This window comes from Osmia bicornis, chromosome 14, assembly GCF_907164935.1.
Source record: "Osmia bicornis bicornis chromosome 14, iOsmBic2.1, whole genome shotgun sequence".
Lineage (NCBI taxonomy): Eukaryota > Metazoa > Arthropoda > Insecta > Hymenoptera > Megachilidae > Osmia > Osmia bicornis.
This window is the reverse complement of record NC_060229.1, coordinates 2,023,384-2,043,381: the sequence shown is the minus strand read 5'-3', so window position 1 is coordinate 2,043,381 and position 19,998 is coordinate 2,023,384. Positions and strand designations below refer to the sequence as shown.

Sequence of the window (19,998 nt, the reverse complement as noted above, 5' to 3'; positions counted from 1 at the left end):
GGCGACGATTGCACTTGTGTCGTGGACGGCACAAAGCGACCGACAAAGCGTCCTCCTATCGAAAGTGTTAATCAACCGTGGACGGTGCTCTAGCGACCTGGCGAAAATAGAGGTGCCTTATGCCGTTGCAAATTGGCGAACGGGAGCGTGATCGATGGTGACCTTGATGGATCTGGTTTAAATTAAGAGACGAGATGACTCTTTTTTTATTGACATTGAAATTTCAAATTGAAAATATAGAAATTCAGATCTCTAATTAAGAAATATCTCTTTTTTAATTGACATTTTCAGATCTGCATCCCCTGTCCCAATTATCATCAGCTAAAAGTGCATCTCCTTTCGCCTGTCATATATTTTTCTGGCCAGCCACGTCAAGTTGCCGATGTTCCTCGGGCGAACGTCTCGTGTCGTCGTTCATCGTTCAAATTATAATTCCTTCGACCATGGTCAACGAGTGGAACGATGGGGGTGACAGTGGGGTGGTCGAGAATCTTTCGAGACGTGGAGGACAAAATAGTCGCTACTTGATGGCGACTTAAGGTGATTTTGAATGGTGGCTAACGACTTGGAGCCGCGTCATGGGGCACCGTGCGCGACCGCAACACCAAATAATACGGAGTCACGCTGAGCACCGTTGTCCCGAAGTCCTGACGACGAACAGAACGTCCTCCCACACGGACGTCATTTTGCTATCCCCTGCTCCTTAACCTCTCACCCCGGGGCCTACGTTTCCGTTTAAATCCGACGGATAATAAAGGCTGCGACCTCGTCCAGGGACCCGTTATCGCGAATTAATGCCTTTTCGCTCTTTCTCGAGAAGCTGGCCAGTCTGGCGCGATTCAAATGTCACTGTTTGGGAGCCGATTAATCGCCTCGCTACGTGTTCACGCCCACCCTTTGATAAATTATCCGACGCTGGTAATAAAGCGACGGTGAGTCAAATTATTCGAAAATTATCAGCTTCATTTATAAAGGAAGCTCCGGATAATTTGGATGAATTTTTGTAGGCTTGAAAATATTTGAATATTTTCTCACGAATTTCTCAATCATCCCCCATCTTTTTATCGTCAATCTTAAAGAGACGAAAAATGGCCATCAGCCACCCCTGGAAATATCCCTGTTCGATTGAAATCCTTCCCCAGGATGGCCTGCTGTGTCCTTGTGAATCGTTGCAGGGGAAGAAAAGAAGCCTTCACGTGGTGTACACGTGTATTTACCCCTGTACTTTTAAGGGTGTCGGACAGCAGACCTGTTCGTAGATCCAAAGGATAACGTTGATGACGATAGCACACGAGGGTGGATTGTGCTGTTTCTTTGAAATTGTGTTCAATGGATAGACATTCTTTCAATTTAATCGTCATTTAATTACTATGTATTGTAGTTTCAATTTCGGCCCGGTTTCTAATCTACCATTTCCAGCTTCAAAAGATCGCCGAGGTTCTGGCTATTCGTTCTCTACAATGAAACTTTCTTTCCTTAGATTTCTGATAACAATGACTTCTTCGAGGCTCGCCTTTCAAACGTTATATCCGATTATTTCCAACCGGGGAAATAATAAAGAGCACCTGGGCGGTGATTGCCTTCGGATTGCAGAAAACGATTCCGCGAGACAGGTGTCGGGTGAACCGGAATCATTAATAACAAAGATAATTTGTTGGAAACAATCTTGGCCCGAATGCACAGGTCGATCGTTATAAGCCCGACGATTCTGCAGCATCATTCATTCTGTTCTATTTCACTGTTACCGTTTCTTCCACTCTCTAGCCATTCTAATCGTTCTTCGCTTTTCTATTAGTTCTTCTATCCGGCTGTAATTGACAGGTGAAAGTAGCTTAACCCTTTCGCTACTAAAGATGATCAGAGTAGAGAGTTAAATGGAGCAAGAAAAAAAGCTATCAATATTTTCAGATCCTGTCGCTCAAAGGATATTCGGTAGCTCGAAGTTTCTTTTGTCGAAAGGAGTCTGCTGGCAGAGGAGACAGGAACAAGCAGAAGCTCCTCTTGACTCCTCGTCGAAAAATAAACTTCGAAGCCTTACGGAGGATTTCCATGAAGGGTGGACGCGACATATCCTGTTCGAGGGTTATATACTCGTAAATACTGGAAAGTACGATTATTTTCTCAAAGACCGTCGACAACTGGACGTGCCTGGACGGTAAAGCCGTGCTTGACTTTGTCGTCGTCGAAAGGGGACGGTATTATTTTTCTAACGAGCACCAGAACGACCCTCCGTCAAAGGAATCGTGCACAGATGAAGATTCCGTGGGTAGTCCAATAAAAACAAACTTCCATCATCCTTGCAGGGACCATCGCCAGCCACTTTCCTTCCTTCGCGAACTACCTTTGCGTTTCAACGTCCTAAAACAACTCTATCGTCCTTGCTTTCCACCAGGAAAGTAATAAATTTAATATACCACGGTCTGCTACGATAAAAGCGAATGTTTTTCTACTTATGCTGTTTTATGCTAATTACCTTACGCTATTTTAAAATGAAATTTTATAACGTTGAAACTTGCGAAAGATGATGACTTCATCTTTCAATCGTCACAGACAACCCCCAGCAGAATCAAAGGCATCTTTCTTGACGTCTGCCTTCCACCTGGAAGAATCCTCGCGCACTCTTTTTATCGCAATTTAGCTCCATTGAACTCAAGGATCGGCTAGTTCCGTACAATTTGCCGCGTTGTCCAGCAGCCGCTGTCCAACAGCGTGGACAATGGTTCGAACACGAACAACGAGAAGGCAAAAACTGTCGGGGTTTGCAGGACAATGGTCGCGTCCAGTGTTGGACCAACTGCGTGAATCTAATTGTCCACGGTTGGAGCCGGAAGAGCCGCTTCTTCGGGAACTCGTCTAGCCGCGTGATGTCTTCTTTCACGCGTCTTTCACAATGGTCGCCGAAGGACGACACAACCTGGAAGTCGCAACGGGAATTGGTAACGCGTGCCAAAGTTCCTGAAACGTTTCACGTTTGTATGGGAGGCTCGTCGATTCGACCGACCACCCTGCACGCCCCGTGAGACGAGACGAACCCCCGTTGAATTTAAAAAGCTTCGACGGGGATGGAACCTTTTTTTTCTCCCCCCTGGAGCCTGTCGGCGATCGAACGATCGCTTCGAATTGGCAGTCAGCCAATGGCCGAGAGGTTAACCAGGGTCGTTTGCTCGTTTTCTCGAATGCTTCGACGTTACTTTCTCTTTAACGAGTCCACTTTTGCGAGTGACAAATGCTCGGCAGCGCGCGCGAGATGCGAAGAGGGTGTTGTCCTATTTACGTAACGAGGTGTCTTGTAAACAAAGTTGCTTGCGTGCCATTAATCTTCCCCGAGTGAGCCGTGATAAGGCTGAACGTTATAAATAAATGGTCTGCAGGGTATAAATATTCCGCTGCAAATCGGTCCTTCCTTTCGAGCGCGTAAATAACGTTGAGGATAAAAAAAAGAAGCTGGCACAAAGTGATTCTTAAACGCCTGTTAATAGAGGATCTTTATTCTTCATTTATTTTATAGTGCAGACCAGGTTCACTTCGTGAAGTGTTAAGGTTTAATAGGGCGTGAATAGAAACGACGGTACTTCGTTTATAGGGGTAGTTTATAGGTAAGATAGGGGTAAGTTTCAGTTTCTGATATATTATTTTATACTAAAATGGGGATAAATTTCTATTTCTAATTTAATATTATTTAGAAAAATAATTTGAACAGTACTGGATCATCCCCATCGCTACTAAACACTAGAGAAACGCTAGGTAGAGGAGCATAAAGGAATGAAGATCGTTGTTGGTAGATTTGCATAAGCAACCGGGCAGCTCGACTGCTCGTAACTTCCTACGCTGCGAAGTGCAGCACCTCGCTTCACCAGCTTATGTTTGCTGTAATGAGACGGATAAATAGAAGAGAAGGGTTGATTTGTTTAATTCTACCTGTGATCAATTTATTAGATAAACGACAGGGTTGCTGCTAAGTAGACGTGGCGTACAAGTTGCAAAGGAATGTTGCTTACTGAAAACATCCCGCCAATGAGAAAGAAAGAGGTAACAGCTCTCTTATCGCAGAAATTCTTTCCAATCGTAAATTTTCATTTTATCCAAATTACTAGCTGCTGTGCCACCCGTGTAAATTATAGAACAGGATAGTAAAATCAGTTTTATTTATCAGAACACATAGATGGCATTTAGTATATCTTACTATTTATATGCAAATAGGTTTTTCTTATTTTAATATTTTTTTCAGTACAAAAATTTTTACAGACAACATAAAGATCCGGCAACATTTCCTCAGAAATGAAGTAGAATCTTGATGGTATTCATTTCCCAGTAAAGAGATAGCAATACGTATCTCTCGAAAGTGTGCAATTAGCAGGAGCAGCCGGTTAAAGAGTTACCTGTGGAACGTAACTAGAGATAAGCTGAAAGGGGAGAGCGAGGTGAGCTGTCTGGGCTCTACCACCTGTCCCATCATAGGCTAAGAATAGAGCAACGCAACAACGCGCGCGAAGAAGCAACGCCAGCAAGATGGTGCATACACAGGCGGGGTCATGCGCCTGTTCTCTTCGTCTTTTTCTTCAACGCGTCATCCCCTCGAGGCGAACGCTCGGTTGCCTTTCGTTCGTTCTTCCTCTCCCTCCGCAAGCTTTTTACAGGGTACGCGGCTAATGAGGGAAAAAATCGGAGAATAATTGCTACCGCCTCGTGCCGCGACTTCCAACAACGTTTCCACTCGATACCACGGATCGATCAGCACCGTTTTCGGTCGTTTCATCGGTACAAATGGTTGCAACAGTCTGCCTCGAGTTCTGGGAAGCACGCGTGGGTGGCTGAATCGACGAAGTCGAAGAAGAATTCGGCTAATGGAATATTCTACTTCGAACAGACTAATTGGTATTGGAAGGGATTTTCTTTCTAGGTACATATCGAATATCGTATGAAGCTTTAATGAAAAAATACTTCAACTTTCAAGCGCGCACGGAATTTAATAAAATCCCAACTGGGAAATATTCGGATGTCCAGAATGTTTGATGAAAAATGACGAATCGGTAGTTGGATACCGATTTCGATCCCGTATTACGCGTTAAGGGGGACGCAACGATTGCACAATTTCGCGCAGGATCAAGGGCTTTTAAATAACCCTCGGGGAAATAAAAGCAAGACGAACGGGACAGGACGATGGAGTCTGTGCGAAAGAACAGAGTTCACTGCTCGTCTTCTGGTTCGTTCTTCGGCCAGCACCTGCCATGACTCACCGTCCGCTCCCCCGCAGAACTTCGCCGGATTACAAAGACTTAAATACCGGTCTTCTGCCGAATATATAGAACTACCGAGAATTATACCCCGCTGAATGCGCATTCGAGTTCGCGCGACTGAAAGAAACGTCCCCTGGGAAAAAGTGCCGGGGTAAAAAGCAGACGCCGGTCCGTCGGTTGAAGTTACAGCTCGTAGAATTGGCAAATTTTCACGTAACTATCCCCCCGATGGAACAAATCATCCCCCAAATCGTTTTAACAAAAATTTTCGCCTTGGAGGATGGGTCGCGAATTTTTCCCCAAGTCACTCGAACATCATTTTGAATTTTTCCAGCAGGCAGCCCTTTCACGCGTGCATCGCGATACCCCACAAGGTTGCATATAAATAATAGGCTCGTGAGCGGGGGCCCTCGTGACAGCAGACAAAATACTCGCTCTCGCTCGGTTCCTAGATCTACCGTTGATATCTTCACTAAACGAAGCGCCACCCAAGGTGTTAGTCGGGCTTAGATGGGAGTGCACGATACGCGACAGCATCCCGACGCATTAGCCATTTCATGGTAGGGCGATGCACCTTGAAGGAAACAGAAAGGAGGAAGATAGGAAGCGAGAGATCGTGACAAGTGGGTGACAACAATGGGCTCGACCACCTTGGTGGTCCGTGCAAAATTCAACCTTGAACAATCAGAACTTTTGCAAAGATCTCATCCCGGATAACTGTTTGCGTCTCAACCTTCTCCCGTTCGTTGGTATTTGAATATTATTATTTTTCTCTCTGAAATAATTTTTATCCAATCGCAAGGATGGAACAGGTTCGTTCAATGTCGCGGTTCTGATTTACGATCGGAAATAAAAGCTTCAATTTGTCGATGAATAAATCAAAGGATCATTGTCGACGGAGCTCGTTGTACGAACGCAATGAAACGCGTAATTAATCTTTGTAAACGATCGTTTACATACGCCCATCGTGTCGGACAGATATAATAATCGTGTACTGTTGTCTGGGATATTTATTGTACGCGACTATTGCTCGGATTCGTAGGTTGGGAATAATTACCGTCGCGGTGCCGACGCCTCGATGCAATTTAACGCGGATTTATTATCGGTTATACGTTTATCCGGGTATGCATCTTACGGGTACCGGTATCGTAATCGATGTCGAGACTTGGCCACCAGATTGCACAACACCCTCTATTTACATTCTCTGTGCGGTGTCTATTCGGAACGAGGTATCTCCGGCTAACTACAATCCGCATTAGGAATATTGTCACGAACGAAATTAATTTAAATTGCATCTGCATTGCAGAATAGGAATTAGAAACGATTATACCGCTCGTGTAGTTTTAATTGAATTACACTTTGATTTTAAATGTTGCAACGATAGGGATCTTGTTTAATTCATTGAGGAAAGTATATTGAACTATTACTTAAGTAGTACGAATCAATAATTACAAACTTCTTCAAATTTTTATGAACTAAACATACAAAATTTTATCCAAATTTTTAGATCGACCTGATCTTTGATTATTTAATTCTACTTTTAATCAATTTCACACAAATTTTCATTAATCAAAGCCCAATTTCATCGCGTGAATAACCGAAAAAAGTCTCTTTTCTCCAACATCGATGCAGTGGTGAATCGTTTAATTCAGTTGGAAGATCTCTGTCGACAGCTTGGTCTGTGTAATTATCCAAGGATTCCGTACAATGAGCACTGCAGAGGAGGAGAAAGGCGGTTGAAGCAGGAGCAGAGAGCGGTGTCGGTAGCCGCAAGAAAGGGAAGAGACTGTATATACACGGTTTCAGGAGCAAAAGAAAAGGAGACTGGGCACAGCTGCGGTCTCTGACACGTTGCTCGTGCCACGAACGAAGCGCAATCGTATGCACACACGCCCTGGCGTGATTGTTCCGAGAACGGGAGCCTGAAGAATGGAAAGAAACGAGCATCGAGGATGGAGGAACTCGAACGAACCCGTGAGTAAAGATATCGGAATGTCATGCGTTGTCTCGTTGAGAAAACTTCCCTCTTTTTTTATAATAAGAAACACGATTTTCTTCCACTTCCATCGATTTTCTTTAACAATGGAAACGCCGGCTGTTCGATGATTCGCGATCGACCAGAACTGACCTTTCAGGCGAGCAAGATTAAGGCGTCTCGGTATTACCCTTTTCGAGCCGGGGAATTTATTTCCTTGTCGAAGAAGTGAACTTTCTTCGATGGAAATTGCGCCGGGATATCTGGAAATCGAGGGAGACGAAAAGGCACGATGAATCGCCTGGCACGTCTATTGTTTCGGGCTGAGAAATGGCAGTTGAAGGTTTCACGTGGTTCTTTGATCATTTATTCGATAATGTGACGGCATTAACTTTATTAGTCAGTAAAATTAAATATTGAATATGAAAAGGGAATTGGGAAAGGTAGAAAAATCGATAAAATGACAATTTTCGAAACATTCCAACGAACCCATTCCAGTAAGACACGAAATCGTCCCGCGAATTTCATTCAAAGTTCCTCGCTCACGTTCCATTAAACCGAGGCGTGATCCCGGAGAATATAAAACGGATGTGACGTTCCGCGGAGGAAGCACGTCCCGACCTTACAGCGAGATAGTCCGCCCTGGAAACGATACCGGGATGGGTCCTGATCGATCGTAATCGAGCAACGAGCCGCGCCAAGCCGGCGTGCCAAAGGTTAAGGAATCCTCCTTGCGCGGCATTCTCCGCACGTTCCTCGTAAAGTTCTTCGAGATCTCCCTCTTCTCTCTTCCTTTCACCCTTCCGTTCGAGCACATTTCCAAGGCTACAAGAGTCTTCGGCTCCGGTCTTCGCTGCAGTACAACCGGCTGGCTCAATCGAGCGCACGACAGGACACGGTTGCAATTGCTCTTGCTCACGGATCTTCCCTTTCCATTTCGTGTCCTGCCCCGGCATCCTTATCCTCGTCGCTGTTTATCGTGCCCTGTTCCAACGAGAACGATCGTGCACGAGGAGCTGGACGCTGCAGCTGCAACCGGTCCCCGCTTTTTCCATCGAAAACGATCACGCCTTCGCTACGTCGAATTTCTTTCACTTACTCGGTAGATCGAAAAAGTTGCACACCTTCTCTTCTCGCACGTTTGAAACCAGAAGGTCGCCTTCGAGATCCAAAGACGTCCTGTTTAGATCCATCTTCGAATTAACCCCAGTTAAGGTGCAATCTCGGAGGAACTCAACAAGCCGGGGTTCGTTAAAACAGAGGGGTCTAACGAAGGTAAGTGGCGCTCGTGAAAGAAAGAAGGAAAAAGCAGGTCGTCCTTGAGAAAACGAAAGAAATAGAGCGAAAACGAGCAGACCCGCAGGCTGTACCAAGCTGGGGAACAATGAATGAGTCGCTCGTGACGGCCTCACGACCGCATGATGTATACTCGGTCAGAACCCAGCAACAAGATGAAGCCTGATTACACTCCCGCGCAATCTGCAGCTGTTCTGATGCATGTTTTTAACCGTACATGCACGCGCGCTGGTGATCAACAGATAGAAATGATGTTTAAGAAGATCTATGGGCTGGTGATAAGACCTCGAGGTCGTTGGTGGCATCTTCTCGTCAAGTTAAGGTAGTAACAAGAATATTTTTCATGCTTCTATGATTCTAGAGTCTACTTTTACTTTCTGAAATTAAATTTAAATTCTCATTGTTTCAACTATCCAATGGCCACTGTTTGCTTCTAAGGACGAGGAGGACCTCGTTTGGAGCTCCTTTCATTATCTCAGCAAGGGGGATCATTCGAGCGATGCTTTAAATCAACGTCCATGCGACAATTAACTGACTGGTGTGAGTGAATCGAAGGGGTACACCTAGCTGGAAGCGAACGACCGAGTGAATCACGCGTACACCACCTGCCGGAGCGTGACCTCTTAATGCCCATGCCGAGAGATGAGACCCCATGGACATTGGCGTAGATATGGGCTTCATTCTTTCCGCATTATGTCCACCGGAACCGTGAATCTCAATTAAACTAATGGAGGTTCAAGTAGAAGATATTGCGGATGCATTTACGAATATCATAATCATTTTTGCCGAAAATGAACGATTCTCGAGATATGGAATTTTTTCGAAAAACTGGGAAACGATATATCGATTTGTGGTTTAGCGACTTCCGTTGCTGATTTTCTAATGTTTTCATTTTTTCTTCATCATCCACGAAGCTCGAATTCAAACGTAATCTTGTAACATTCAGTCCAGACTCGATGCTGAAGAGATCGTAGGAATAAGGGCCTGAGAAAATGACTGGGTAATCAAGGTACTACCATAAGCTCCCTTCGACGCATCAGCCAGACTCTATCTCGAACGCGAACGGGATCAGAGGTCGTCGCTATAAACCCAGCGATGTTATTGCAGGTGTGCGAATCGTATGCAACGCGGAGGGCGAGTCACGCGCCCTGCTCGGTGCAAACTCGTTTCGCGGGAAACGTATAAAATTATAACTTACGCTACATTGACTCGCAAAGCGGCTGCAAATTATTCCTCTTCCTATGCGCGAGCGCGTGACGCTGGTGCAAACGAACACAGAGCGATTCCATTAGATTTCGCGGCGACAGTGAATTCCGAACGAGCTTGATAAATAGGACAGGATAGTCGTGATTACCTTTTAAATATTCATATTCTGAAAATTTTCAGATTTCAATTGATATACCGTAAGTGTTGTTTCACGATACTTTGATGTCTTCGAATTCTATGTTTCGAAATCATCCATTCGATATGCACCACCCTAATAACAAAACCGCAACAATTGAATATAAATTCCACCCACAATTTCCATCCTCCTCCCCGGTGCCCGTAATCCCGACCATCGAACGATTCACGAAGAAACATCGATCTTTATCCGATCATCGATCAGCGTATTCCACTCGAAGCCCCGTAGGGTCAGGCTATCCCGGTCATTACAGAAGTACCACGTAATGGGGGACGAGGGTTGTTCCTTTAACAACGCGTACAGGTCGGCCGTCGCGAATGATAGGGAGGCGATCGAATGCCGATCGTGAAACGTAGACGCGTCCTCGATCGTTCCTGGCTCTGACAAGGTAAAACCTTCATTCGTCATCGAGCCAGCGTGGTCGTCCAGTCACGCGGCTTAGCTCGAGTGCCATCGGCGTAATCATTTACTCCCCTTCGTTGATTAATGGCGAATGGCTCCGTGCATCTTGACGAGTTGAAACCGCAACACCGGCCTCTGCCCTAGACGTTCGAAGCCCTGCACCGTGCGACGTGATCGCGGTTTTTCTGTCCCTGCAGGGAGACGCGTGATGGACGTGTCTGCATCGCCGCGACAAACGGCCGAACCAACCTTATGCCCCACGTCAGTTCGAGAGTTCTCGATGCTCATTCACCGACCGAACATCATACGTCTTTCGGTCGTACTGTTAGACTAGGACAACCCTGTTCCTCGTGTACGACGCTTAATGGAGACCGGGGCGTAATCGATCATCCGACCACCGATCAAGGTGCAGCCACGTAGCCGTGGTGGTTGCGACGAGGTTGGACGATTGAGATACTCGGGGAAGCGGTGTTAATGGGGATTAAATTGGAGTACGTCTGATTGGGAGGAGGGACATTGCGAGGTGAGCTGAGCTTTGCTTCTACTCTTAACATTAAAACTACCGAATCAGACAAAATCACTGGTTTCAAGTTTCTTATTTTTAATTTTTAATTTTTGTATTGATGTCATATCAAACTTCATGGTACCTAACCATTATATTCCAACAATTCCCATTTTACAAATAACGTTTTTATGGAATTGCACCAAAAGGTGCAAAATATTGCGCCACGAATCAAGGCGTCAAGGGTTTCGTTGTATCTTTTGTATTCCTTAATATGTCCATAAAAGTGTTGCCAGTACATTTCACCGGCAATCTCTTGGAAAGTCCCGATTACAGACACCCACCACCATAAAAAGCATCCTTCGAACACATTGTCCGCGGTCCGTCACGCTCGTTTCGTCACGGTCCACGGGAAGCTTGCCGATCGATTTCCCGAAAATTACAACATTTGTCTCCCCTATAAAGCAGAGGCGGTGAAGAAAACAGGTACTGTACCGCCAGAGATTTACGTAACGACTCGTACATGCGTGTCAGCTCTCCCGTTGCAGATCCGGACGCGTTGCTCGTGCTTTCGGGCACCTGCTAGTTGGGCCGTGACCTCTTCAACGTAGCCCCCGGCAAGGGGACACGAGGAAAAGTAGAGCCACGAATGTGAAACAAGAAGAGGTCCAAGAAAACGAGCGCCTGTCGCTGATTGACGAGGAACCGAGTCACCGAGATACAGCCCGGAGAGCAATAAAGCACGTGCGAGAGAACGATCTCCGGAGCTGAACACCTGCCTGTCCTCTTCGTGGCCTCCGGTTCGAACACTCGACGAGAGGGTGTACGTTGGTACGTGTTTGTTCAGCAAGAAAATTAAAGAAAGCATACGCTCGACCGCGAGGATTTAATCGAAAAACGTTGAATTTACACGGCGGAAGAATAGTGGCTCGGGGTATGACGTAAAATAAACCGACATGCTCGGTGAAGAAAGTATAAATAATCGGGAAAGAACTTTCGTTACGGTTGCTGCTTTCTCCGCCCATCGTTCCTCTTCGAGTCTTGACGTTTACGTCGACAGGCTTTTTACGCGAATAAAAAATAAACCGTGGAATGGGGGGACTGTTCGTGATCACCGGAAGTTGTTTTGCAGTTGGATAAGAAGGTGTACCGTTGATTACCGAACGCCCGAGGGAATTGTTCTTTCGAAAGACGGTTAAAAAGGAATGTCGCAAAGTGAAAATTTTGCCCTAGCGTTCGTAAAGAAAAGGAAACGTCCGGGTTTAATGATAATGAATACGCTTCGTACGTTATGTATAAATATATGCAGCACGGTTATCGTGACTGTAACGACGGGTAGCGTACGATCGCAGCGACAGTCGTAAAGGCCTGCATTAAATCGCTGCGCTTCTTGGCTCGCCGTGATTCGGCGGGGAGCAGAGAGAGGGCGAGTCACGCAATCGGGCGCAGGTGCGCGGTAGATCCTCGAAACAGAGTGGGGCACGCGCAGCACGATCCATAGCGCGTGCGCGTGAAAGTCGCCTCTACCCTTTCTCTGGGATTCCCATTCTGTACGGGCAGACGCTACCAATCGCGGCGAGATGCGGGATGCGCGGACGGACGCCGATTAATTAGAATTAATGCGGTTGCCCGTCATCCCGATATCCTTGCCTTCTCGTTCGTGTCACGCCGTATTAAGGGCCCCGAATGAGACACTGCTTTTCGAAGTAAATAGTTCAAAAGGAGTGCTTTCATAATGCCACATCGTGTACACTCCTCTTTATTGCATCTCCTTTATGGTTTTTTGGCGGAGAGATTGGGTGTTTTATACTATATTGATGAGGCTTTGGGTTTGTGGTTGTCAGAAATGAGGTAATTGATACACGCAATTTATTGGAAATAAAATCGTTTATTAATTACTAAATTAATTTAACGTTATCAAATTCGGGAATCTGAAATCACTGTTCAATATCTCGTCGGGGGAATAAATTGGCGAACGGATAACATCGTAACACCCCAGGCCCAGGGTGTGAAAATTACGTGAAAATATAAATGGTATCAAGGAACGATATCTCGGCGTTGAAATCGAGCGTAGAAAAATCTTTATACCGACGATTCGAGAGTACCCGCTGAGAGTAATTTGCGGTTCCAAGCGGTAATTAATGATGCCCCTTATTAAACGTCCTCGTGTTAATGATCCCCGTGTGCGATGCATCACCCGGCTACGTATAAGGTTGTGGACAATTACGTTTCGTTAAATTGAAATTTTGCTGCTCCTTTTCTCGTAGCCAGCTTTAAGGTAAACCTCGCAACGAGGCGAACCGTATTAACGACCAGTTAATTAACATCGTCTTATTGAAACCGGTTCGCCCGTTGCCACCGTGACACACGCTCGATATAAAGTCTTACACATAATTATAGTAAAATATTACGACCAAATGGGCACGTTAGGTTGATACTTAATCTAATTTCCGATCAAACGACAAATCGAACGATTGCAATCAGACTTATCGTACACAGAAGTGCACTGAATATCTGTTTCGTTAAACGATCCCCTTGATAGACTCAAGAATTTTTATTTTCATTTCAAGTTCAATCAAAACCTACATCACAGCGCTAACTTTTTTCATCCCAATGTTGATATAAAAGTTTGATCATTTATTTTACAGGTACCCCGTATAACAACCATGAATTTCAACGAACGACTGAAAATTGCGGAGCCGAAGAGAAAGATAGCCAGTCGCTAATTGCGAAATGAGACGACGAAGTGATTGCGAGACTGAATCGAAGGTTTCTTTCGGTCTGCTTGAAAAAGTAGGTAATATCATAGTTTTTTGCAACGGTCGGGTTATAATCGAAAGCGATCCTTTGATCACAGGGCCCGCACGTTTTTCAGTGGCGAGCGTGTCTTGTCACTTGTTTCGAGTCATCGTTCGTAAGTACCGCAATTTCACTTTTTGTTCGACCCGTATCTCGGGCATCAGTGCCATGGTAATTCGGGTCTGAAGAAACAACGACCTGAATCCGAGTGATCTCGTAACTTTAATAATAATTTTCTACGAAAAGTCTGCCAACAATTTTGCATCGCGTATTTTCCAATTATTATTATCGTCCATGTATCATTGGCGAACCGTGAAACGAATCAACGAGGCGGAATACGCGAATTCGTTGTTAAATGCAGTCTGCTTTCATAATTTGGAAAATTATCGCACGTAATCGCGCCTGATAATTCTGCCTGCTCATTAACCGTGATTAATGTTCGATGAACGTTCAAATATAGCGTGAATTATCGGTAATTCGATTCCAAAACGTGCAATTAATTCTGTTTAGCGTAAAATGGAAATTTATTTTTTATTGGAATATCAAGCTTAAAATTAGTAAATTGTCAGATTATAAATTGACAATATTCAGCCATAAAAGTCTTTAATGGTTCGCATTTGATCCCCGTCAAAAATTGACAGAGTCATTTTCATCGAACCATAACCGGAGTAATAATTACCGAAAGGTGCGCAGAAAAATGAACGCGTTTTCGAACCTGTCGGCATGGTTTTGAAGTGGGACGAATTAAGAACCATAAAGCGAGCAATTATGTTGTCCATCGGCCAGAGTGTCGCCCCGGTGATCGGGCAATTTTTAAATACCGACGATGTCAAATCGTCGCCCTGAAACGGAATGTCGCGAGGACGTCGGACATCTGGCATCGGCAATTGGCGTGTCACACACCAGAAATGCCAACGTCGAGGCAAGAAAAGTCTGCGTTTCGCTCCTTGAAGCCGGTGTCCAACGCTCGAAGACGCTTTTTCGTCGAAAGGGCGTGCGATCGTTTGTCGTGCCGCAATCTTCCGCCGAAGAATCCTCGGGCTCGCCACTTGGCGTCAGTTTTCGTTAAGAATTGACCTTAAATTCGATTTTATTGCGCCTTTTTATACCCCAGCCTCGAACATGGCCACTTTTTCAATCGGACAGTGTAATTACTTTATTCTCCTTTCGAGAGACCCACAGAGAAAAGTTCAGAGAAAAATGTAAATCCTCGAAACGCACCAGATTTATAGATCATCCCATCAGCAGGAAAAGAAAGGAACGTTCTGAAAATAGGCTTTCAGGAGCACGAATTCATTGAGAAAATAAAGGATACGTATCCCTGCAGGAGCATCCTGTCTCCGGTACAAGGCAGGTGCATATCCTCCTGCGGAACCACATAATTTCCCTTCGATCCTCTGCATGTTCGCAGGTCAGATTTTTTTCGCGTCGAAATGGTGGCATAATAGAAGTCTAGTGGATCTCTTTCTTTTTTCCCTCCTTTCTTTCTGCTTTTCGGATTCGAGGGCTGTTATTATCCGGCGCGAACCGGAAGCTGGACGCCCAGCAGGGATACAGGACCGAATCGAAGATCATCGCGGTGACTTCCAAGGACCTGGGCGGATCGAGGAATTACAGAAACGATATCGTGTGTGGTCCCTTTCAAATTAAAGAGAAAATTGGTCCAATTCACAGCGGAGAATTTTTCCAAAATTATTGAAACTCTTCTGCGGTTCTTTTTTAATTCTTCTTTTCTTACCATGTTTAATATCTATATCTCAGGGGAATTTAGGTGAATAAAAAGGAAGAGTGAGATGAATAGCACTTCAGGCTACGAGGATTAGAACTTTATTGCCTGGTTTATTTCACGTTTCTTAGAAGGGGCGAATTTTTACTGCCGAAAATCGTCGATTTGCTTTCTTCCAGAAGCAGCGGGATGCCAACAACGAGAGCGAACCGAACGGAGAACCAGGGATTCGCGTGTCCGTCGATGATTTACGCACGCCCACGTAACGAATCTATTAATTATTTATGGGCTTGCGGAATTTATTTGCCGTTCGCCACAGGGTTCCACTGCCCTATGCCCTGAAGGGTCTTCTTCAGGAAAGTTTGCCTAATGTAACGGTGCTCTCTACGTGCTCCGCAAGTAGACTCGATCTTCCTGGAAAAAAATTAAAATTGTAAAATAAGGGCATATTTCTTGGATCAGACAGTCAGAATTGAATTTAAATATTTATTCCTGTGAAATATGTTCCAATAACTGAAATTTTAGAACTGTCAATAATAATCGATATATTATTGATGATCGTTATCCTAATCGTTTCTAAAAAACTGAAACTCACGTTCCGTTGAAATTTTTCGCAGACATGTGGCGCACGGATTTCGTAGTCGAGTCATTCAGCAGTCATCACCGAGGCGAGGAAAAGCGCAACGTCTCCACCCTTTTCTCTAGCTCGAAAAGTCTCCGACGAAATTCGACACGCGCCTCCGGTAATTGGTAGACAGCAGTTTTCTAACGACTTTTCTCGCAGTTTCATCGTTTTTTGGCGAAGTTAATGAAAGGCCGCTGTTGGCTGGGAATAAACTAATTGGAAAGGGGCGCCTTCTAATCATCGACTTTAACCTCGCGCCAAAGGTGACGGTCATTGGCGACCGGGGGGCGTGCGTCCACGATAATTAGTCTTCGAAGGTGGTGGAGTAATTATGGTTTCTCTGGGCGAGCTTTGTCAGAATAATCGAAGTTCCTGTGATCTTCTACGCCGACGGTGTCGCACTGCTGACGAGTAAATAACACGATTCACCCCTTGGGAAACTCGTTCAAAAGGAATCAGTTGAAAATTGGAAAATCGATTCGACGAATTTCTTCGGTAATTAGGTAGATCGCCACTAATAATTTATTTTAATTTTAACAACAAATTTTACCGTGGTAAAATAAATCTTCTCTAGGATGAAATTACTATAGGAATCAAAGCACCCTTTTGAAAACGTTTCCCTTTCAATCTAACCCCGAAACGGGTACACAGAGCGCGATCAGGTTTCGTCGAATCTGCGAACCGGATGGCGAACGATAGCAGGGATGAAAAAAGGATTCGACGGTGCATTTTTAAAACGATAGACGTATCTCGGATGTTCGAGCATTTCTCTGTCCATTGTCCTGCCAGCGGACAATGACGCGGTCGGAAGGATTCTGTGCGCGAATTAGAGCAAATCCTTTCTCTGAATGTTCGCTCTAATTCGACAAGAACTGGCCGCAACGAGACGCTCAGCGGGGAACCATTCACGAATTCGTCCGTGAAGAAACGAGTCTGAAATGAGTCCTCGAGATTATCTGGCTCGTCGTTAGCGGAGCATTAACAATAAGCCGGCGGCCATGTTTTGTCACGGGGACAATTGTGGCCTGTCACAACACGTGGCCGGCTTGTCGAACTCGCGACTCGATCGTTTGCTTTAAATTCTTTACTTATTTTCAGTATTAACTGCAAATTTTGTTTTGATTAATCTCATTTCAATTTCTATCATTACGCTATCGGTAAAAATGCCCCTGTAATAACATTATTAAAACGCGAAAATGGATCGTTCAAACCGCAAAATCGTTCAATAACGAATGCAACCACGATCCGACCTGACCTGTGCAACAGAATCAAAGAGAGGCACAAAAATGCAAATCAAATTGCAAATCAAATAAAACGCCTCTCTGTCTAATCTTCCAGCTCGAAATCGCGCTCCAGCAATCTCGTTTTTTAATGGAGCCCGATCGTGCAGATTCGAACTGCGGACGATTCTTCAGTTCGCGTCGGCGAAGGTCCATTGTACTCCAAATTGGCTTTTTATGGAGGGTTAATGTAACACCGAAGACGTTTGGCTATTTTTTTCTTTCTTTTCTTTTATTTTCATCACGATTCAGTGATCAGTCGAGTGTTACTCGTGGGAAGAGGAACTGGTTTTCGAGCACTGTCGAAAATTTTGCATCTTCCAATCCAGAAATCACGAGATTCTTAATTGCGATGAGAAGAAAATTTGATTGAATGAAATGTTACTAATATTTCGTTGGAAATATAATGAAAGTCGAAGGCTAAATTTATTGATGCATAAAATATTGATATTCCTTATAATTACATCGCTTCAACGAACGTGGATTTAATTGAAACTCCTGGGGCAATATAAATCAGTAATATTTGCTATTTAATTAGAGTGTATAAATATACCGGAGAACCTGTCTGGATAGCTAGTTTATCGGCTAGGTTAATTAAACTCGGTTAATCGTTTAATTAAATAGCTGCCTGAATGATCCATTTACGGTAATGATAGAGAACAGGGGGGTTTATTATGAAACAGTAATTGCAAGAAATATCGAGAAATTCAGGTAATACGAGTATAATTAATTCTATTGGACAGATTGAAAGTATAATTAGTACACCGAGCATTAGAAGAAATATTAAAATGAATCCCCTTCTATTCAGAATTAAACGAGAAATTTAATAGAAATATTGCGAAAGAGCACTCTTGGTGTATCAATTCAGAAGGGTCTCTCTCCGTTTCAACTTCCGGTTAAGCACGCTAATTCCGGGTGGCACAATAATGCGAGGGGAAACTTCGAACCGGCCACTTAGCTCTGTCGAAATCGCGAACATCCGATTTCCTTCTTACGCAGGCTTACGTCACTGTTCGATCAGAAATTCTCTTCAGGTTCTGAATTCAAGAATAAGCCATCACCGTCGTTCCCCATAAACGCAGGATCGTTTGTTATTACGGTATTACGGATATCGAATGTCCTTTTGGTACTGGCGCTTCTATCCTCTGTCTCCGTCGTTTTCTCGGTTATAATGCGTACCGTAGGAAAAACCGAGTCCTTGTATACAATGCTGAAGCGCAGGCTGCAGTTCCGCCCACTTCCGGGCACTGAATGCATTCCCGACTCGTCTAACTACCCTTAGCAGTGAAGCCATGCGGAGCGTACAGACGCGTCCTTTCGACGGTACAATTTCTCTTTCTCTCTTTCTGCGCGTTCTTCTTCTTCTTCTTCATCTTTTTTCCCCTTCATCGACCGCTTTCAGAGCCGAAGAAACGTGGCTCGTGAGCCGTGTACGATTACTTCAGGTACTCGAGACAGTGCCCTCGAATTTTCGACGAATTGCGTGCGTCGGCGTTTGAGCTTCCAACCGAAATTACACTTTCTCTCTCGAATATTCATTTGATAACGAAGATATCATTATCGAAGGTGTCAACGTTTCTATTTCTTCGATTTTGCTACGAGGGTGTACGTTTTCATCGCGACTATTCGAGGATCTCTCGCAGAGACCGGCACACCCTGCAACACCCACTTCCCTTTCGACTTGGATATGGGATACCCCGGACCGTAAGAAGTTAAATGGACATATTATTTTCTGGAAAGGACACTCGACACTTTTACCGTGGCGCACATGTGCGATCGGAGTGGAAAAAAGACAAGGCACGTGCTCGGTACGTTGTTAGCTTTTGAAAATTATGTTCGCGATAACGGAGTGCGAACAGACGTTCACTACTGTCTCGAGATTTGTAGAAATCCTTTCTAGAAACACCTTGGAGAACCTACGCCATTTCTAGTTTCAACAGAATTATTTGCATCGAAAAAAAATTTACATTCGGTTAGTCCAGGGGTCACCAAACTTCTTGAGTTCTGTATAAGAAATCATATTTCTTATATAAAATAATTATAAATAAACCGGATATACTTTGTATACTGTCCTATAGAAAATTAATTTCTCATAGAAGTTCGTTCACGAAGGGAGTTTAAATTAAAGGCTCTCCTTGTTCATCGATCACGTTTGCATACGGTCATCTTAAATCACTCTGGGAACAGGGCTACGCCCACGAAAGAGCGCAAACAATCTTCGATACGTCGTCACGCGGTGCTGGTACGGTAATTAACTGTAAGATTGCCTCTAATCGACTTCCGCCAATAAATCAGACCTATTGGCTTTAAGCTGCACGAGTAACCCGATAAGTGGACCGCCCTTTTCAGTTCCTGTTTGTTGTCGAACCCGAATGGTTCGGTGTTTCGTTACGGTCTCCCACTTGCTGCCCAGAAGTTTGCCAGATAGTCGCAAACAGGACCATCGAAAAACCACCACCCGGTCCTGGAAAGTTTCCTTTTCACCCATGTAATTTCTCCTTTTTCCCCCCGCGGTGACCAGTGGAAATCGCCAACTGTCGCTCGAGAAACACTGTCCAGATCGCCTTCGACGGTGGTTCGTTAAAAATGTTAGAGTACCACTTGCGGCTTTGTCCACCCAGCTTCCTGTAGAATCTTTGGTTAGTAAATTTATATTTTATACTTTACAAAATTTTTTATCTACTTCCTGTTATCTGAGAATAATTGTTCCTCTAACGAACTCGTCAAACTACCCCCATGGAAGCTGAAAACAAA

At 44.5% G+C, this 19,998-nt stretch overlaps 1 long non-coding RNA gene across 4 annotated transcripts in view; it reads left to right on the top strand.

The window, feature by feature from the left end:
• LOC114872567 overlaps positions 1-19,998 on the top strand; it is a 302,088-nt gene that overhangs the window by 279,986 nt on the left and 2,104 nt on the right. For 2 of the 4 annotated variants that reach the window (XR_006830109.1, XR_006830106.1), the window contains exons 9-12: positions 6,911-7,211; positions 10,510-10,835; positions 11,102-11,645; positions 13,463-13,607. This is a non-coding gene — a long non-coding RNA (uncharacterized LOC114872567). The remainder of the gene's footprint in view (positions 1-6,910; positions 7,212-10,509; positions 10,836-11,101; positions 11,646-13,462; positions 13,608-19,998) is intronic. The other 2 variants (XR_006830107.1, XR_006830108.1) reach the window with 2 other exon arrangements.